Source organism: Trichechus manatus, unplaced genomic scaffold, assembly GCF_000243295.1.
Source record: "Trichechus manatus latirostris isolate Lorelei unplaced genomic scaffold, TriManLat1.0 scaffold00004, whole genome shotgun sequence".
Taxonomy (NCBI): domain Eukaryota; kingdom Metazoa; phylum Chordata; class Mammalia; order Sirenia; family Trichechidae; genus Trichechus; species Trichechus manatus.
The window spans coordinates 14813509-14820406 of record NW_004443940.1 but is presented as its reverse complement, the minus strand read 5'-3'; the positions used below and the strand labels follow the sequence as shown (position 1 = coordinate 14820406).

The 6898-nt window shown below is 40.8% G+C and overlaps 1 protein-coding gene across 1 annotated transcript in view; it reads right to left on the bottom strand.

Moving 5' to 3' along the window:
- Positions 1-5922, bottom strand: part of C1D (C1D nuclear receptor corepressor) — a 27466-nt gene extending 21544 nt beyond the window's left edge. The window contains exon 1 of the mRNA XM_023733186.1: positions 5811-5922. The gene's annotated coding sequence lies outside the window, so the exon portion shown is untranslated. The remainder of the gene's footprint in view (positions 1-5810) is intronic.
- Between the last annotated feature and the right edge of the window lie 976 nt (positions 5923-6898).

Below are 6898 nucleotides of genomic sequence, written 5' to 3'. Positions count from 1 at the left end.
ACAATATGGGCAGAGGTGAGGAGAAACAGCCTCCCACTCACGATTAGCTGGAGTGTAAACTGATACAGCAATTGTATAAGGCAATTCGGCACTACGTGCCCGAAACTGTGTATGCATGTGCTCTTTGACCCAGTAATTTACTTCTAGAAATGCACATACTCACACAAGATAACGTTCAAGGACATCCACTGCAATACTCTTTAAAAGAGTGAAACTGTTTAAATTAACGAACAATCTAAGTGCCCATTAATAGGAACTGGCTAAATAAATTATACTATATCCCTTCAATAAAATACTCTGCCGCAGTTAAAAAGTATCAACTAGAGCTTAGAAAGATTCCTAAAATACATTCAGCAAGCAAAAGTTTAAGGACAACATGTATAACACATCTCATTTGTTTTTAAGAAAAAACAGATACATGAGTGATGAGTGGGGAGGCATACTTGTATATGTGTGTAAATTTTCTTAAAGGAGCTGTTGTTAACTGTGAATGCTTCCCGGAAACAAAAGGTAGGACGGTGAGGGAGCACATTTAATTTTACCCTCTCTGAATTCTGACTTTTAGACAATAATATATAACATATTATGACTTATAGTACAATAATATAAAAATACATAATTTATAAATAAAAATTTCAACTACCTCAAAATTTGAAATTTACTTTATTCCCAAATATACCTGATAAAATGTCACCATACCCCCCATTTAGCAGCTGCAATCAAACTTATATTCTTTAGCTTAATTATATTCAAAGAACCATATGAATGTAGTCCCTTCCCTACCCCGAAATTTTCTAGCCACCATGGGGCCTCTTCCCAGGCCATTTTCTCCCTATTCTTAGGGAACAAAGCCTCTTCAGGCCTCACTTCTCTCCCTATAGAGCCATAGCTCCCACTCAACTGTTTTAAAGATGTTTTTGCAAGTCCTTATCTTTCCTCTGTGCCCAGTAGCTAATTCCCAACCGTGGGTAACCATTCTAGCTATGCAGTGCTAAGGATAATCACAAAAGTCACAAGTTAATGCTACGTAACCTCAACCGGGTCCCCTCTCAATTGCTGGCTAATTCCTTTATTTATCCCTGATTCCTTCCTCAGCACATACTCTGCGATGCCACGTACATGAATAACATTTACTGAACATTTTACTACATGTCAGGCAGTAAGAATTCATTTACTCAGTAGGTATTTATTTAGCATCTATGGCGTTTGCTGCCCTGATACTTGGAATATAATGCTGAGCAAAAACTCACCTTCATTGGGCTTACAGTCTAGTGGAGAGAACAGACATTAATCAAGTACTCACAGAAGTACAGAATTACAACAATGATATGGAGAGATGCTCAGTGCTATGAACTATATAACTAGTGGACATGACAATCTGAGAGAAGAGGGGATGCTTCCTTGAGACAGCACTCTTGATAATGGAACTGAGTGAAGCGAGCAAAAAGAGGGGCGGGGGTGTGCACCAATGTTCACTGCAGCACTGTTCACAATTGCCAAGAAGTGGGAACAACCAAAATGTCCATCAACAGATGCATGGATAAACAAAATGTGGTGTATACGTACAATGGAATGTTGTTGTCGTTAGCTGCCATAAAGTCAATTCCAACCCACGGCAACCCCGCGTGTGCAGAGCGGAACTGCACTCCATGGTGTTTTCAAGGCTGTGACCTTTCAGAAGCAGACTGCCAAGCTTGTCTTCCAAGGTGCCTCCGGATGGGGTCGAACCGGCAACCTTTCAACTAGTAGTCAAGCACTTAACCGTCTGCACCACCCAGGGAATCCAAAGAAATATTCCTCAGTCACAAAGAGAAATGAAGCCCTGATACACGCCACAATGTGAGTGAACCCTGAAAACACTATGCTGAGTGAAATCAGTCAATCGCAAAAGGACAAATACAGTATGAGCTCACTTACATGAAATAAGCAAATATGTTGTTGCATTATTAGTTGTCACGGAATTGACTCTGACTCAAGGCCACTCCATGTGTGTGGAAAAGAACTGCTCCACAGAGTTTTCAAGGCTGTGACCTTTCAGAAGCAGATCACCAGGCCTGTCTTCCGAGGCGCCTCTGGGTGTGTTCGAACCACCCTTTCCGCTAGGAGTCAAGCACTAAACTGTTTGTGCCACCCAAGGACTCCATAGCAAATATAGAGAAACCAAAAATTATTAGTGGTTACCAGTGGTGGGAGGGAGGGGGAAAGGGCAAGTTTTTGCTAAGGAGGCAGTTTATGTTAATGGTGACAGAATAATCTGGAAAAGGATAGCAAGAATGTAAATGGTTGCACAACTTGAACAATGTACTAATGTCACTGAATTATACATGTAGAAATTGTTGAATTGGTGTCTGTTTTGTTGCGTAAATTTTCACAATTAAAAAAAGAAAGAAAGAAAAAAAGGTGGGGTCAAGGAGTTCTCACAATTCTATGGTTGGGAACTAATATTAGCCTCACTTTACAGATGACATAACAGAAACATAGGTCACAGGGCTAATAAATGGCAGAGCTGGGTGGAATGGCACCCAGGTCTAACGGGGGAGGGTTATCCCCCACAAATCCCTTCAGTGGCTCCTCACCCTTTCAAGACACCAAAATCCTCTTTTACATGACATGTAAAGTCCTTCCAAGTCTGGCCCCTTCACTCTTCCAGCCTTAATTCCCACCTTCCCTCTGCCCCCAATATCGAATATAACTTCTGCTGCAGTCATAATTCCCTAATTATATGCTTTCACAGATCTTTCCCTCTGCTTGGAGTGCCCCCCTCCCTGCCCTACTCCCCATCTTCTGAACCTCATGAAACCTATTAATCTTTTACAACCCACGTCAGATGCCCCGTCCTCTATAAAGGCTTCCGTATCTCCCAAGCAAAGGTAGTCCCTTCTTCCTCTTTGCTCCCAAGCTTCTCTGAATATATTTGTCATATAATACTGTTATCACATTGGTTTGTGATAGTCTGCTAAAGTTCTCATATGTCCATCAATAACACTCCTCCTGCATCTTGAAAACTCCAACAGCGTCAGTCCTCATCTTACTTGACACAATTAAACACATTACTCCACCCTGAATTCCATGACCAGACACTTAAAACTGTGCTGGTCCCTTACTGTTTGTTCAGTCTGTCTCCTTTGCTGATTCTTCTCCATCTCCCCAACCTGTAAATGCCAGAATACCCAAGGACTCAGGCCTTGTGCCTCATCTTTTCTATCTACATTCACTTCTTTGATGACTGTCTCCAGTGTCACGACTTTAAATACCATCTGTTCACTGACAGCTCCCAATTTTTCCATCTCTCCCCTGAACTCTAAACTCAGTACACTGAACTGCCTACTCAACGTCTCCACTTGGATGACTAATAGACATCTCAAACTTAGCACATCCATAAATGAACAGCTAATCTTCTCCCACAAACCTGTTCCTTCCAGTGTTCCCCTTTCAGTTAATGGCAATTCCACCCTTCTAGTTGCTCAAGCCCAAAACTTCAATTATCTTTCTCTCACACCCTACATTCAATCCATAAGCAAATCCTGTTGGCTCTAGGTACAAAATACATCCAAAATTGAACCACTAGTCACCAACTTCACTTCTTACCACCGTCTTAAGCCACTATCTTCTCATCTGAATTATTACAAGACCATCCTAGTCTCCTGGCTTGCATACACTCCCAACCCCAGCATTCTATGCTTAACACAGTAGTCAGAGTGAGCCTGTTAAAACCTAAGTCAGATCACGTCACTCCTCTGCTCAGAACCTTCTTTTGGTGATTTACTCACCAGGCTGTTTCTTCAAGGCTAGATTCATCTTGGACCACTTTTATCTCCACATCACTAACACAATGTCTTGCCACATATGAGGTACTTAGTGACTATCTGTGAACTGACTAAAACCAATCAAAGCAAACTGGGACCGAATTATGGAGAATCTTAATATCAGATTACAGTCTGGGTTTATTAGGAAGTCACCACAGAGGTCCAAAAGACAAATATAAGATCAATGTACATTCTGGGGCTGTTTCCATCCTAGGTTGAGTTACACACAGTTATGAACTAAGCCAGAGAATAGATCTAATACAATTGCTTTTTTGGAACTACAGAGCCATCTGCAAATGTTGCGCCATGATTCTATTACCGTAACGTCTCTCTTACGCTGCATTATCTTAGAAAATCACGGTAAAATGTAAAAATAGCAAGCTCTCAATAAATATTGCTATCTTGGTAGACAGTGAATTCATGTTAGTATCGCCTGTAATTTTCCTTCAGACTTACATTAAAATCCCTGAGAACAGACTTCTTCCTTTTCTAATAAAGATGTTAAACTCTAAACATAAATCTATCCCAAAGTCTGATAACGGAAAAAATATATAAATTACAAAAATGTTACTAAGATTGGGATAGTCAATCACATAAAGTTAGAGTGAATTTACTTCTATTTGACATTACACTCAATACACTAGTTAGTAATACTAGTTATTATTTTATTAAAGTAAAAATGACCAAATCCTCTAATCCAATGTGGATTAACTACTTTGAGCCATACTTGAAGGATCAACTGTTTGAAAGCATTAGCTAACTGAGATAAATACATATAAAGAGCCATTTGAAAAGTTAAAAGCAGCTATGAAAAAATTACATCACCTCTCAACCGGGATACCTACGACACAGCTATTTGATGGCAACTAAAACGTCTTTGGAAACCCTGGCGGCATAGTGGTTAAGTGCTACGGCTGCTAACCAAAAGGTCCTAGTTCGAATCCACCAGGCACTCTTTGGAAACTCTATGGGGCAGTTCTACTCTGTCCTATAGGGTCGCTATGAGTGTGAACTGACGCCAAGGCAATGACACTAATGACCCCCATAACATCTTCTGACTCTGATAATTCGTTTTGATTAGTTTGAAAAACCATTGCTTATCCTTTATCATTATTTTATTTTTCAACAAAACAACGACTTCTAACATTTCCCAAAGGTTCTCTGAATTTCAGTAAGGGTTATCTGGATATTTTCGGATCAAACATCAACTTATGGCTAAGTCTAGAGTCAGTCTGCTATCAGAAAGTTCAACTAAGCTAATTTAAAAAAAAAACAAAAAACCCGTTGCTGTTGAATGGATTTCGACTCATAGCGACCCTATAGGGTTAATAACTTATAGGTTAATAAGTGCGTAGCAAACATCTCACTGGGACAGATATATCTTTACCTAGCCAAAACTGAATTGGAATCATCAAACACGAAAACATTAAAGACATTTTCAAAAAGAAGTCTGAGTGACCTGAACCATAAAGAAAAACTGTTTTCTTGAGAGTATCCACTACAGATTTCAACTGAGGATGTAAAATTAGCCCATCATCTCAGGTAGGCTAATATTGTAGCAGCAGGCAGTTCGTGATTATAGAAGTGCATGATAAACGGAAATAATATAAGAAAGTTACTACAAGTTCCACTTTAGCCTTCCTCCCTAAACAAGGTTTTGAGGCAGCTAAAAATTAATTGTAAAGACGTAAGTTTTTATTTCTCCGCCTTCTAATATTTGAGAGGCAGAGCTAAGAAACAAAAAGCTAAAGACAATGAAAAACGAGAAGTGCGGGGCCAACACAAGCCACGATCCAGCAAGCAGCCACAGGACAAGGACAAGTAGGGGTCCTGCAACAATGCTGCCCCCAAAGCTCAGGTGTGAGAGACAGCATTCCCGAAGGACACGTAGCCGGACCCCGATCCTCACAGTCCGGTCGGGAAATGAAAGCGGGATCCCAGGACAGGAGATGCACACTTAAGCAGGAGCAGGAGAAAACCTCAAACCCCAACTCTGAACGATACCTTCCCGGCCTTCGACTTCGTCTTCCGGAAAGCGGTCGCGCGACGGTGACGTCACGACGCTCAGTCTGTGCCCGCGCGTAAGCGTCGCTCTTTTGATGACCTCACTCCGCTCGCCCCGCCCCTCTGCTTCTCTTCCCTGGGCTGTCAAAGGCTGTGGCAGTTCCCTTAAGTGCTGCAAGCCAACGTTGTGGAGCGTTTGGGCGAGACGCTAGACACCTTTTTCTAGATTTATATTCGCCCAACAACCACCCCTAAATAAACTGAACGTTACTAAACCAGAAAAATGTTACTTTGTTCAGGTTTTTAGTTTTGTTGAAACTCGTTCCAGGACCCTGATTCTTACTGTGTTCCCATTGTCCCCGTCAAAATTAGTCTTCTAGAACAGTTTCTCAAATAACTGTTGTGAAGGATAAAAAAAAAAAAAATTGTCGTGCAGTCGGACTCATGACGATCTCATGTGTATCAGAATAGAGCTATGCACCATGGGGTTTTCAATGGCTGACTTTTTTTTTCTAAGTAGATCGCGTGACCTTTCTTCCAAGATGCCTCTGGGTGGACTGGAACCTCCAACCTTTCTGTTAGCAGCTGAGCATGTTAACCATTTGCACCACCCAGGGACTCCATTGGAAAGATAGGGTTTTTTGTTTTTTTCTTTTTTTCAATCCATCTCTGAGATACTTTTGTAAAATGCAATACAAATGAGTTACTAGAAAAATGGAGGAAAAAAGCAAGATACAAGCCCAATTTTTTAGTTATTAGTTTCAACAAACAGAAAACTACATTTTAATAAATACAATCATAACAAACATAATAGAAACTAGGAATTTAGAAACTGTATATTTTGTTCGTTTAAAATGTGGTATAGGCTATTAGGAGCTCTGGTGGCACAATGGTTAAGAGCTATGGCTGCTAACCAAAGACTGGCAGTTCGAATCCACCAGCCGCTCCTTGGAAACCCTATGGAGCAGTCCTCTGTCCTATAGGGTCGCTAGGAGTCGGAATCGAGGGCAACAGGTTTGGTTTGGTTTGGTTTATAAGCAATTAAGAGCATTGTTTCACGTTCCTAATTGTTTATCATTCCACAATTG